General features: G+C 46.1%; 1 protein-coding gene across 5 annotated transcripts in view; it reads right to left on the bottom strand.

The window, feature by feature from the left end:
• LOC119159498 (uncharacterized) overlaps positions 1 to 13,439 on the bottom strand; it is a 163,198-nt gene that overhangs the window by 31,166 nt on the left and 118,593 nt on the right. Inside the window, exon 1 of one of the 5 annotated variants that reach the window (XM_037412278.2) lies at positions 9,111 to 9,470. The exons of the other annotated variants lie outside the window; for them this stretch is intronic. The gene's annotated coding sequence lies outside the window, so the exon portion shown is untranslated. Of the gene's footprint in view, positions 1 to 9,110; positions 9,471 to 13,439 lie in introns of those variants that run through there. 5 annotated transcript variants of the gene reach the window in all.

Here is a 13,439-nt window from a genome sequence, read left to right as displayed (position 1 = left end):
AGGGTATAGAGATTGCTCGCTGCCTACCAATGGGAAGCAGTGCTATGTGCGTTCTTTCGTTGCAGGTTTGATAACTTGAGCACCTTTCTTTTTTTTTTTTTGGCTAGGGTGTTGTGCCTGTAGGCCTGCAACGCTAAGTGCGCCCCTAGCGAGAGATAGTGACGCCGATAAGGAAAGCCAACGAGATTGAAAAAGCTTTGAATAAGCAGCGAGGTACTTGACAAAATGACCGGGGTTCAGTCAGACAGTGACAGAACAGGTGGGCATTGCAGCACAAGGGTTTATTGCAATGTCATTCTTCTTGCTCTCAGTTCCGCGAAATAGTACGTTATATATAGACAAAGTGTTCTATAAGAAGCCTGAAGCAATAAAGGTGACTTCAAAATAACCTCTATGAAGAAGTGGGCTCCTTTAGACAGCGCACATAAAAAAGAAACAAAGAAAATAAAACAAATAAACCAATCAACACAATGACCAGCAACAAGCACTGCCCAAACTTCACAGCTACCACTCAGCAAGTTGATTAGTCATAATTTAAACTAATGCACATCAAAAACGCGGAATCTACGCACAAAAAGACAACGGCCTGAGGCAGCCTGTTCAACCTCATTTTACGATCTCTAGTCCTTTACCAGTGTAAGTTTCGCCTTCACGTTGTACAAACACTTAAAACTGGCCGTAACTAACACTGCACGTTGAAACCTTCCTTTGCCAGGACCAAAATATTTAGTTACTATTAAATTCAAATGCTGTGTATTGTAAAATATTTTAAAAATGTCGCACTGGCCGCGGCTTCTCCAAAGGTATTACAGCATTGCTCATGCTGCCATCGACTATGGCATCATAGAAGTCATGTACGAACGGAAAGTATTAGTGCAACCTCTCACGTTTTATATTAATTTTTGTTTTCATTCAACGAACGTAATTTGTATCCTTTCCACCATAGGCAATGTATAGTGCGCAGTAGTTTGTAAGTAAAGAATGAAAGGAAACAAGCAAAGTAATCGCAGTCGCAGGGTCTTCAGTGTCGACCGTGAACGTCCTTGCATCTTAGAATGCAGAGATTTAACTAAACGAATACGCGTATGTATGTTTGCGGATACGCATCTTTTAAACGGTGGTCGCCTTGTGAGGACCGCAACAAAATCGCAATGAATATTCGCCTTTGAGAGGCGGATGCTTCTAACAAACGGCTTCCCGTTTGTGCGCACGCGCATTGAAAACGAGGGTAGCCCTTCAATATGTGACTGTACTAGGCGTTATTCAAGGAAGCAGTGTTGCTTATTTGCTGAAGGGGTCAGCGCATGGCGCCGAGGACAAGCCATCGCGCGGTAAGAATCATGTTCACATGGAAAGGAAAGAAGGTATCAAGCAAGGAGAGAGAAAGAGTAAGCGTGGATGGCTGATGCGATAGTATGTGCTTTGTAAAAGGCTTGTCACCATCATCGTCATTAAAGGGCAATACGTACTTCTAGTACACTCTTGCAAATGGCCGAGCATCGTGCACTGTGTGAACGAGAACGCAGACACTTTTTTTAAAAACTATGAAGATGCCTGCGTCACGGCGTTACAAAAAGGATCGTTGATTGACCATATTCATTTAATCTAGTACGAGCACTTTGTGTATGCATACATTATCTCTAGCCCGGTTATCAGCTGTTGGCGCTGCCTGTAGATTGGCTGTGGATTTGGTGACGCAACAGGGGATGGCGAGCTAACTAAGGGTGTGGCAAGCGTGCAGTAAGGACAGGCAGGACGCTGTCGTGGTAGTTTAATCCACCCAACCTTTTACCGCCGAGGATATTAACAATAATGTCTGAGGTTTCACGTGCCGAAACTCTTTCCCGTTTCTTGCTTGCTTATTTTATCGCTGTACAAGTATTCCAATATAGCAATTATTTTATCTCCTGATAATATCGTTGTTACATATTCGTTGCACGGCGTGAGATGCGTCTGTCGTACTATCGTTCTCTCATTTATCGCTTACTCAGCACATTCATGTGTTAGTAGCCAAAGAGGCAGTCATGTCAATGCCGGAAACATACAGTAGTTTATAATTGAATATAGTGAAACGTAGACGACTTATACGCTATAGGTTGGCGAAATATGAGTTGTTCAGGTAAAGGAATAAAAGCTCAGCATAGTTATGGTAGAATACAGAAAAGAAAAGAAAAAAAAGAAAAGAGGGAAAAGCAGAACGAAGTACCAAAGGTTTGTCAAACCCCGCTCGACGCTCGATGAACGCAGTCATCCTTTCAATGAGAACGCATACCAAACTTTTGGATTTTAGTTACGCGCGTGAGCTATACTTTCAAATATCATCGAAACGCCGAAAATGCATTGTCTTGTCTTGCATGTTCGTCTCTCATCATTTTCCAGGTCATATCTCGCTCGGCAAAGTTTTAGTATGGAGTTCTTTCCAACTCTTGGAGGAACCTTTGTTTTTCTCTCGTTTAAGCGTTGCACTTGTCGAAAAGAAGGAAACAAAACAAGGTTGATGCAAGAAATGAGAATTAAAAGAGCCAGCGATTGTTTACATAGCCAAAAAAAACCTGGGGCGTACAATAGGAAATGGCGCACGCTAGGGAGGATGAACGCCGAAATGTCGGCAATTTGTCACCTTCCCGTCTCCGGTAAGCGGGTCTGTTTCGGAAAACAATGAACGATTTATCCTCGTCCTAAAGGCACAGGAACACAGAGGGTCGCTTTCATGCAGATACGGGGCGGGGCAAAAAACCCCGACCCCATGCATCGAACCCTCATGGCACGTTCACACAAACGGACAACTCGGAAACTAAAAGCACGCACGCAAAACACGGCTTTTATCCCCTACATACCACCCCGACCTGCATGCGTCTTTCTTTCTTTCTTTCTTTCTTTCTTTCTTTCTTTCTTTCTTTCTTTCTTTCTTTCTTTCTTTCTCTCTTTCTTTCTTTCTTTCTTTCTTTCTTTCTTTCTTTCTTTCTTTCTTTCTTTAGCTCTAACTTATATTTGTTGCGTCATATTTACACTCTGCCTTCGTGCACGTGCTGCTTCGTTTATCATTCAACCGAAAAGTTGAGCGACCTTTTCTGTTTTATATTTAGCGAAAATACCCGACCTTTTTCGTTTGCTCGAGTTCCACTCTCGCAGTTTCGTGTATTTCTCCGTCTGTCTTTGTCTCCTGAGCCGCCTTGTGACACGTTGCATTATGAGACCCCGGGCCTCGAGAAGACCGCAAGCATTTGCGTTGGCTTTATAAGGACCGTCGCGTTCGAACAAAGCCCTTGCAGACAACCGCAAAGGGGCGGGCTGTGGAGCTGGGACGCTAAGACGGATCGGGGCGATGAAGCCGAAAATACGACCTTGCAAAGCAGCCGATGCCAAGGCGAGGCTAGCTACTTGGGAGGGCCGACGAAACAAGCCTTCTTTCAAGCGCCCATCCCGGTAAACGAAAGGCACAACAAGAGAATCCTTCCGATTCTTCTCTTCGCCGAACCATTTCCGCTTTCGGAGAAAACGGGACTTTCTACCCCTGTCATGCGAGGACAGTCGGAGAACGCGGAGGGGACGCGACTCCGGCAAAATATGGCGGATATTTACAAGGCGACAAAGGGGCAATGTCTTGGGAGACGCAGCATGAGCTCTAGATAGGGTTAACTGGGTTCTAAATGGAGCACCATGCTACCGGATGCTCCACTGAAAAACCTCCACTGAAATTGCGTTTTGCTCCGAGAAGATTTACCGTGGCCATAAATGGTGACCCACATGGAACACGGCAATATATAAGTCTAGAGACTTCAGACCAAAGAGGGTATACGAAATCTTTGGGTGACTTCCTTGGTCATACTAAATCTTAGTGTAACCTCCTTGGTCCAGATACATGGCCGAAGCGGGACCTTCGATGGACAAAGCATGTAGTCCATCATCCAAGAAGTCACAAGTAATGATGTATTGGGGTAGGTCTCAAGAAGAAAATAGCTGGATTGTTTTCATGGCCTTGCGAATCGCAGACGTAGTGGAATTGTTTTTCTCACTTAAGTTAGAAAAAAAGAAAAACTCCGCACACGTTCCATACAATGTGCCGATGCTAGGAGTCTAAGCAGCATCGTTAACGCCTGCCACGTAGGGCGTGTAAAATATGATTAGACAAGGACATGGAACAAACCTTTGAATGATTGGAGATCAGTGTCCACGGTACCATGGTTGAAATTAAGGAGTTTATGGCAACACACTTTATGGCAGAATGGGGGTAATTTATGGCAATTCGTTCCCGTTTATCAATCGTTAAGTTTTCGAGAATATTAGCTTTGTTTTTCTTGCGTTTTTCTTACCATTGAGTTGCACTGAATGCTAAATGATTCATTTCAAAACGAAATATGATAGGAAGAGCGTTAACGATAACGCCTACTGTTTATTTGTTTACCTAAACCCTAACCATCCTCTAATCTCAAATCCGATAAAGTTAGAGCAGGCGATGGTGGCCAGCATATTGAGACGCTTTGCTTGGCGCGTCGCTAATTCTGTCCGGGTGACGTCTGTCTGAACCATAGTGGCAGCAACACACACGCTGAAGACACGCAACCGTTTAACCTTGAGCCAGCCGCCTTTTTAAAGTAACCGCCATTCAAGTAATACGCTCCATTTACGTCTGAGCGGCGTGCCGCGCTCCGTATAGAAGTGTGTACGTTCCATATGTGAGCATGTTGTGCCAGTCAGCCGGCGCCGACTTTCGCGTCGGACGCTACGATTGCATTCTCAGCAGGATGTCGTCCCACATCCGCCAGCATTGTACAGGCAGCAGTCGCGCGCTGAATAGCGCGGACTATGTGAAGGTCAGCGAGCATCTGCATGTGTGTCGGTGACAGCCGATATAGCAGCCATTTTCGTGTTGGTATCGCTAAAGGCAGGAACAGGGTGTTTGTGTTTTCTTAAGACGATGGCCTCTTGCACTAGCCTTCTGTAGCTGGGTACGACGTTCGATTTATAACGAAACATATGAGCACATTATCCAAGGCAGCGCAGTGCTTGCAGAGCGTCTTACTAAGTCACGCGGGCTACAATTACAGCATTTGATTTTATATAATGAAAACTCGTTGTCACTGGCTAATTTTGGCTTATGTTGGTTAACAACGGCTAAAAAAAAATGCCTGTGTTCACTGTCCATCGATGCGCAGAACATCCTCTTCGTTCAGTGTTAATACGGTGACTGATGTATCTACCATTCTTGTGCGTTTGATGCGGGGACAAAAATAAAAGTTATATGAAAGCTAATTTATGTCGAATAATAATAAATTAAGCGTGCCACGCTCGATGTTAAGCGTGTGTACGTCAATCAAATAAGTTAGCGTCACGTATTACAGTGTTTTTTTCTGAAAAGACTACGAACCAAATAACCAAATAAACAAGAACGGCTACGCCTTGACCTTTTCACATGCATTCCCGTAATTTGCGTCATTCACCCCCGCCCCCTTTTTTTTCTCCTCCCTCCCTATTCCAGTCAACGAACCATGTCTCCTGCTGTCAAGCGTAGTTGCTTGTATGAGATATACTTACGCCCCCACACTGGAATGCATGCATTCTTGTTTTTCCTGCTGTGGATATGTCGTTACGTAACCCTGCGGTTCCTCATAGGGCAGTGTCGAGCCGGGACGTCGTACCAATATAGCATACCGCAAATATACCGTCAATATAATCGCTAACGAGTAAGGTAGCCGATCTGCGAGAGGTGCAGCATTCTTCGGTACACAATGACGCTGTGGCAGCTTTGTTCTGCAGTTACAAACAGGCAAGAATTTCAGCCAGATGAGCGTTTTCACAGAACAATGAGGGGAAGGGGCAAGCGGTACTTGAAAGAGTAGTGAGCTTTAATATTTGTAACTTCTATAAAAAATAAATGCAGTAACAGAAGCTGCCTAGAAATAAGCGATTCTTATCGTTTATTAAATAAAAGAGAGAGAGAGAAGCAAGGGAATGGAGGGAGCTTAACCAGACGCACGTCAGGCTTGCTACCCTGCACTGGGAAAGATAAAGGAGCAAAAAGAAATATAGAAGGAGAGTAGCAGGCGGTAGATAATCTCGGAGGGACAAGAAAATTTCTTACAATAACGTATTAAACGGCATAAGTAGACCTTTAATATGCTTCCTTTTACTTCTTCACTTTACTATGTTCGGACATTTGGGCTGGATAATCCCAGTTTATACGTGGCATAAAAATTAAAAAAGTGCCATGACTGAGCAACAAAACTGGACTGTTTTCCCATTTATTTTGTTTTTATTCTAAAATTTTAGCTCGTTGGTAGTTCGAATTTTCCCTTTTCAGTTCTTAAGGCGTATCAAGTGCTTTATTTATTCGTTTTTTTTAACGGCAGAACATGCGCGTTAAGTACCGATATTTGAATGGTCTTTCGTGACAATCATTCAAAACTGTACCCCAGCAGAATTGTCATCAAAGTGTCATCAATTTTGAGCGAAAAGTGGATAGCATGATCGCAGACTGCCGTATATATTCGCTAATAGCCATCACTCACAAAGATTTGATGATGTTGACTGGCGTTATCTGGCAGCTCAGTTAGGATTGTAATGACAACACGCGTGGACTGCCATGTCTCTACCTTCATCGGTTCTTCAAGTGCTCCGCACAATGCTGCAGCAGAAACTTTCTTTCTTTTTTTTCTTTCTTTCTTTCGTTTGTTCGGGAAAGAATCAATGAAACACAGTTAAGACAACTGCTTGTGGGCCACGGCATTGAAAGACCTTCAGTTAGCGACGATTTTGACCATAGTAGTACTGTGTTCGTGTTTTCATTCTTCACACTTTGTATAATAGGGCGAGGGTGTGAAAGGGAAGGTGTTGGACAGCGAAGGTTTCAATTAGAAACGTGGCGTCAGCGCAGGCGTCTTCTTTCGTCATGGAAGAAAACACGCGACCCCCGGGAGACATGACGCGCGTACAGGCATGCAAGCACAACCTCGGCTGCACGCTAACAATGACGACGGGGGGTGGGGGGGGGTGAGGGGGGGACATCGATGGAGGAAAGTCAAAAGCACACACGCACGACTACGTGATCAGTCAGTGTCTTTCTTCACGTCGTCGGCGCATCGGTGGCAGCCCAGCAACGCGACAACAGGACTTTTCTTTTGTGTTCTTTTCCCCGAACGAATTGACCTTCGCTGAATCATAAAACGTGCGGGGTATAGTTTTACACTAGGTGTGGTACTACGCGTGTCATGCCACGATGAGGCTTTGGAGAACAGCTGTGTTAGAATTCCAAGGTCGACAGTGCACCTGTTTCAAACCGTGTGCTGCAGGGACGCCTCTGGGCAATCAGCTGAAGCAAAACAAACTTCTTACGTGCTTTCAGTGATTGTTGCCGACATGGTTGTCGGGGCGGTTGCTTGGTGTCGCGGGCGTGTTTATACACCAGAAATTTCAAAATTTTGCATTCGTATTATATATATATATATATATATATATATATATATATATATATATATATATATATATATATATATATATATATATATGCACGCGTACACACATACAGACGAATATGTATAAAAGGTAATCCCACACACACACTCCCAAAAAATTTCTGGCCACGCCCGTTTGTCGACGGCGTATTTAACTAAGGTTACGTGAGCAACTGGTATAATTATACGGGCATTTTTTCAACATATCTTACTTGCACTTGTAAAAATTATATAATTTAAGTTCCCTTACTCCTCTATTATTCTGTAGTACAGTAGTATGAAGATTTGTCATCATAATGAGGAACGAGCTGCCTAAATTCCTCTCACCCTCCTCTCATTTTTTGTACCTGTATGTTCTGAAACAAAAGCGGCCTTAATACAAATGACAGGCGTATCGCGGAGCAATCTGTTCCTTTAATTTGTATACGCGTTTTTATTTTTTTGTTTTTACTCAGTGGGATATCTCGGTACGATGAGAATCTCTGCGTCACACAATGGCGCCGCAAAGCAAGCAAGCGCACTGACCGATATCACGCGAGCGCTGCAATGAAATAAAGATCACGCGCAGCACGGGGGCGAAGGGGCGTGTCCAGATTCGTGTGCGCGGAAACCCATTGTGCGCCGAATTAAAAACGAACGCAGCACGAGTTGTTCATTACGACGCGTAGACGTAATGGGCCGCAAGCAATTTCCCTAACTCTCATTGTCTGACAAGACACGGCCCGGATACTAAACTGCACGCAAAAGAAAAGAAGAAAAAAAAACGCGCTACTGTTTTTTTAAGTGTTACGGAACGGGCGCCAACTAGCGATAACGTCCTCGAGTCGATAGTCAGCCTTAGTCAAGGGCATCGGAGTCGATGAGAACACAAGGTGAGCGGCCGTACGCGCAGATTCACTGAACGCGTATGATTTTTCAAGCATCGGGAGAGCAGGCAACTAGCATTTGTTTTACCAGACTTAAGTAATAAGTATATTCCACTTGCATTCTGAAACTACTCGGCATCGTCATGGTGAAATTTCAGACGTGCGCAACTGAAACGAAACCTTGCGGTTTTCAGAAGTAGAGCGCGGCAAACAGCAGTGCTAAGAAGTTTGAAAGCATCTCGGCTAGATGTGTGCAGTCACATTATTTGATTATAGTTGTCTTCTTTTCTCGCTACCTTTGCTGAATCTGTTCAGTAATGAAAGCAGCTGCTAGTTTCGGAACGCCTCACACGGGCGGCTACTGCGCTCCTAAACTAATCTCTCCATGCGAAAAGTTAACGGCACCTGTCGTGGCATTCGGAGAGGCGAATAATCTTCATGCAGACGTTGATGACAAGGTAATCACGCCACAGGTAATAAGAGTAGAATAAAAGAAACTATATCGTTTGGCAGAACTGAACACACAACGTACGTCCAACGCGACACGCGTTTCGCAGAATCGAGAGTTGGGTTACTGGAGATACGAGCTCGTGCAACCGAACACTCGCGCAACGAAACTAAGCCAGCCCTGTCGACCCCCGTTGACATAACGGTGTCACAACGGCCCCCGTTGACATAACGGTGACATAACGGTGACATAACGATGACATAACGGTGCCCAGCGGGCTTGGATAAGAGGCGACGTCGGAGGCGACGAAACAGTTGGGAAAATTCCGCCATCGGGGAAGCTTACCCGAGAGGCAGGCATGGCGAACGCGTATTCAGCAGGTGCTCGCAGGCGACCGGCACATGCACGGCGTGTGACCGCAGGGAAGAAGAGCAGGCGTATATCCAGGGCCGGCTGACGCGCACGTACGTAGTCGCGCTGCTGCGCTTCTTTCTACGTCGCGGCCGGAGCGTGGCGCGAAACCACCGCCGCGCGAAACCGCGCGCCGCGACCGCAGCGCCAGAACGGAACGCGCTCGAACTATGCGCGAGCGGGAAAAAAGTGTACGCGCTCCGCCGACTCCGCTGCATTTGCGGTTTTGGCGACCGAAGCGATGAACTTCGAAAAACGCGAAACTCGCGCTTTCAGAACGTATTTACGTCGCAGTGTCAAGGGTCGGAGTACGAGTTTAGGCAGCTCGTTGTGTTTAAATGACAAAGTGAGAGATATGACAAAATAATAAAAAAAGAAAAAAAAAGGCTGCGTGCACACGCGCCGTCGTCGATACTCAATGATTAATCGAAAATTTAAGGCTAACCTGTGGGCTTAGTTCAATGTATTTTGATGTCCTTTGCAAACGACATGCTGTGGCATCTAATGTTGACGGGTATGTTTATTCAATTTCTTGATTATTATTATTTTTTTTTGGCGAAGCATCTGCGTTTGTTGCAGAAGAGGCCACATGAATGGACCAATTGTAGATCTCGAAATCGTATCTGCTACCACTGCATAATGCATAAATAATTAATTGTTGGGGTTCTACGTACCCCCCCCCCCAAAAAAAAAACGCCGTATTATTATGAGGGACGTCATAACAGAGGGCTCTCTAAATTTTCACCATCTGGTGCTCTTTATCGTGCACTGACATCGCAGTTTACGCGGGTCTCTTGCATTTTGTCTCCATTTAAATGCGAGTGCCGAAACCAAGATGCGATCCTGCGACCTTCGCGTCATTAGTTGAGCACCATAACCCCTAGGCCACCGCGGTGGGTCACTGCATAACGTTTGCATAAGCACCCGTGCAGTTCCTGCTTATTTGTTTTCCAGCGAAAGCTCTGTACGGCTAGGAGAAACGAAAAAAAATGCCCGCAGCTTCCCTCGGGGGAACACTGAGGAGGATGCGGAGCATATAATTGGTTAACGGGGTGTTAAAGTGCGACTTACTTGGGTCGATGGCTAAATTGGTTAACGTGGTTGTGAAATGGGGTGTTAAATTGCGACTTACTTGGGTCGATGGCTAAATTGGTTAACGTGGTTGTAGGAGTGGGTGTTAAATGAGTGAACACGTACTGTTATGACCGCCATCGATAGGCGCCATGCTGTCGCTGAGAAGCGTAGCCGGGCAGCGTTCCCACACCTGGAACCGCAGTTTTCTTGGAAACAGCGTCGAGAGCTGACGGGGGAGCGGCGCTCTTTTAATCCTCAAACAAGTCGCCGACTCGCCGAATGCGTATGCCCGCCAGGTATTGTCCCGGCTAGCCGGCGGATGAGACGTCAGGTCGCCACGAAGCTGTAAGCCGTTCCAGAGGGGACAACAAAGACAGCGTATTCCTTTGAAGAAACGGCGACCGCCGCCTCAAAGTGCCCTGCTAATTGAGCGGACAGATTGGCGGACCGTTTGATGTCTGCTGTCCGAAGCTTGGGACCCCTCGACCAGCGACATACACGACGAGCAAGAGCCTCTCTGGCGCCACCTTTAAGTGCAGTGATCTTGACTCGAAATTGGATGTTCACGTGCGCCGTGCCTGCTCGTACCTTTCACCTGTTGTGTGTGTGTGATTGGTGTTCCCCGCAAGAAGGAGGAGCCCGACAGTGCTTATAAGGACGCCCCAGAGTGCGGGACGTTGCTCTGAACCAAGTAAAGGTTCAACCACCACGTTCGTAGTTTGTGAAGGCTATGAACCATGTAACGGTTTAGCCACCACGCTCGTGGTTTGTGAACTCTTATCCTCATGCTGTAAATATTTGTAAATAGTGCCATAAACCTGTTTGTTTTTCGTATCCCCATCTTGTAAGCGGTCGTTTCCTCAACCCGAGGCTACACCACGCTACCACAGCACACCGGGATCACAACAACTGGTGATCAGCGGTGGGATTCCCAACAGTACACACGTATGCGAAAGGGCGGCGCTGGTCGAAGGGACGTCGATCATTGTGTTTGTGGATTCGTTGGAATTCATTTCACCGCGACCTTGGACGTCGACGCGCCGTACAAACCAACCGACGAGCGGCAACTGAGCGAGCGAGCGCCGACCTTGAGTATATATACAGCGCGACGGCGCATGCACTGTCAGCTGTCGAATGTTCGAGAAGGGGGAGAAGCGCAACGGCGCATGCGCGCGCGTCAGCTGCCGATGTTTTCGAAGCGCGACGGCGCATGCGCGCGCGTCAGCTGCCGATGTTCTCGAAGCGTGACGGCGCATGCGCGCTACATTATACAGCTAGCGAATGTTCGTGAAGAGGAGAAGCGCACGCGGTGTGTAGAGGAGGAAGGGTGCACAGATGGTGGAAGAAGGAGGAGGAAGCTTGCGGACGGCGCCGCACTACAAGCCTCGAGTATTAGATGCTCCGCATCTAAAAACGTACCGGCAGCGCTGTCATGAGCGCTCTCCATTGGCTGTGTTATTTTAGATACGTCGTTCCGCAGCGTCATACCCGAGCACGCGCCATTGGCTGCCTTTTGGGACGCTAAACCCCACATATCAATCTATCAATCGTTGGCTGCGTAGTGAGTTTGCTCACGATGTCGGACGCCCGTGAGTTAGCTCGCGAATGTCAAACGCTCACAACAACGCGGCCTTGCGGCGTCAATGTGATGATTGCGGGGGCGTGTTCGCCAGAATAAACTCCCTCCTTCGGCGGGAGTTTCCCCAGCTGAACTTTGGCTTCGGGCTGCGACGTCTGTAACCACCCGTGGTAAGAGAACAACCGCTCTGATTAACGCACTGCGAAACGCATTTAATCTCTCATTACACTTTTTCGTGACCGCGCCCATGCGAGGCACAATGTGAGGCATGTGAAATAAATGCTGCACTAAATCCAAGCCAAACAACGTGTGTATAATCACATTAAGAAGCACGGACATGCGCCAATTATTGTGAAAGGCTTCAGGGCAGTTTCGGGTTGAACCCACTGCTAAACACCGGTTCCGAACGCTTTTGCCTTCGCTGGTTAATCATTTATGTGGAGTGTTTGGGCGGTGATTTCTAACACGACAGCGTTAAAGAGCTCGTTTCGCAGAAATTCCGGCATCGGCGTCACTGGTTCGAGCGAAAATCAGCTTTGCGTGAGCGAAAAATTGAGAAAGATGCAAATAAAATAAAATAATAAATAAATCCCGGCTTATAGTGGGAATCGAACTAGGGTCGTTCGTGTACCAAGTGAGCGTCCTATCACACAGCCACGCCTCTGTTTGTAAGTACAGTGAAAATATAACTTCCTATGCTTGGAAATGCGGTGGAAGTAACTTTCATGCTTTACAAACATGTTTTGTGTATACATGCTTCACAATACATGACATATTGCCGCAATAATGCGTCGAACAAGCGTACATTGCCATCGGGCGTCAGAACACGACGTTAGCATAATGACTTCATAGTTTAAAGCCAGTCATCCACTACAAAATGCGCACACGCAGCTACATCTTTAAGGCCACGTAGTGGTTGCCTAACAAGTTCGAAAAGATTTCGCACACTAAGTGTTTGAAGTACGCACTAGGAACAGAATATCACTATCGCGTTCAACTCAAAGGCGAAGCTTAAAGGCCCCCCAATTTTTTCTGTAAAGCTTGCTGACATTAACTTCAAATCTATAAAGCTTTTGTTTCTTGACATGTATCCACCACGAACCTCTAGATACGGTTTGAGGACGTGTAGAAAAAATTATGTGTAATTTTACTTTATGCCCATTTACTTCATCTTTGCAGTACGTCACATGTTACCGGAGGACAGAATCCGTCACAAATTTGTTAAAATCATGTGCGCTAGAACCCCTGCAAGTGCGCCGCGAAAAGCAAAGGTTAAAACTCCTGTTTCAAATTATAAGAGGCGAAATGAAAATAAATAAAGACAAATACATACATTCTGCACCCAAACGAGGAGCTCGGTTGAACCATAGTCACCCAATGAGGCCTTTTTGGGCGCGTCTGGATGGCTTTAAAAATTCTTTTTTTCCGTATAGTATAGAAGTGTGGAATAGACTTCCAGAGTACGCTGTTAGCGCAAATGTCAAAGGGTTTGAGTGTTCGCTAGAATTGTACTACCGGCAACATGAAACGTAATGCCTGTTTTGTCATTGTATATTGTTTTTGTTTTGTGTTTATATTCCTCCCTGTAATGACCCTCAAGTGAGGGTTAC

The sequence above is a fragment of the Rhipicephalus microplus genome, chromosome 1, assembly GCF_043290135.1.
Source record: "Rhipicephalus microplus isolate Deutch F79 chromosome 1, USDA_Rmic, whole genome shotgun sequence".
Taxonomy (NCBI): domain Eukaryota; kingdom Metazoa; phylum Arthropoda; class Arachnida; order Ixodida; family Ixodidae; genus Rhipicephalus; species Rhipicephalus microplus.
This window is presented reverse-complemented; position numbering and strand designations above follow the sequence as displayed.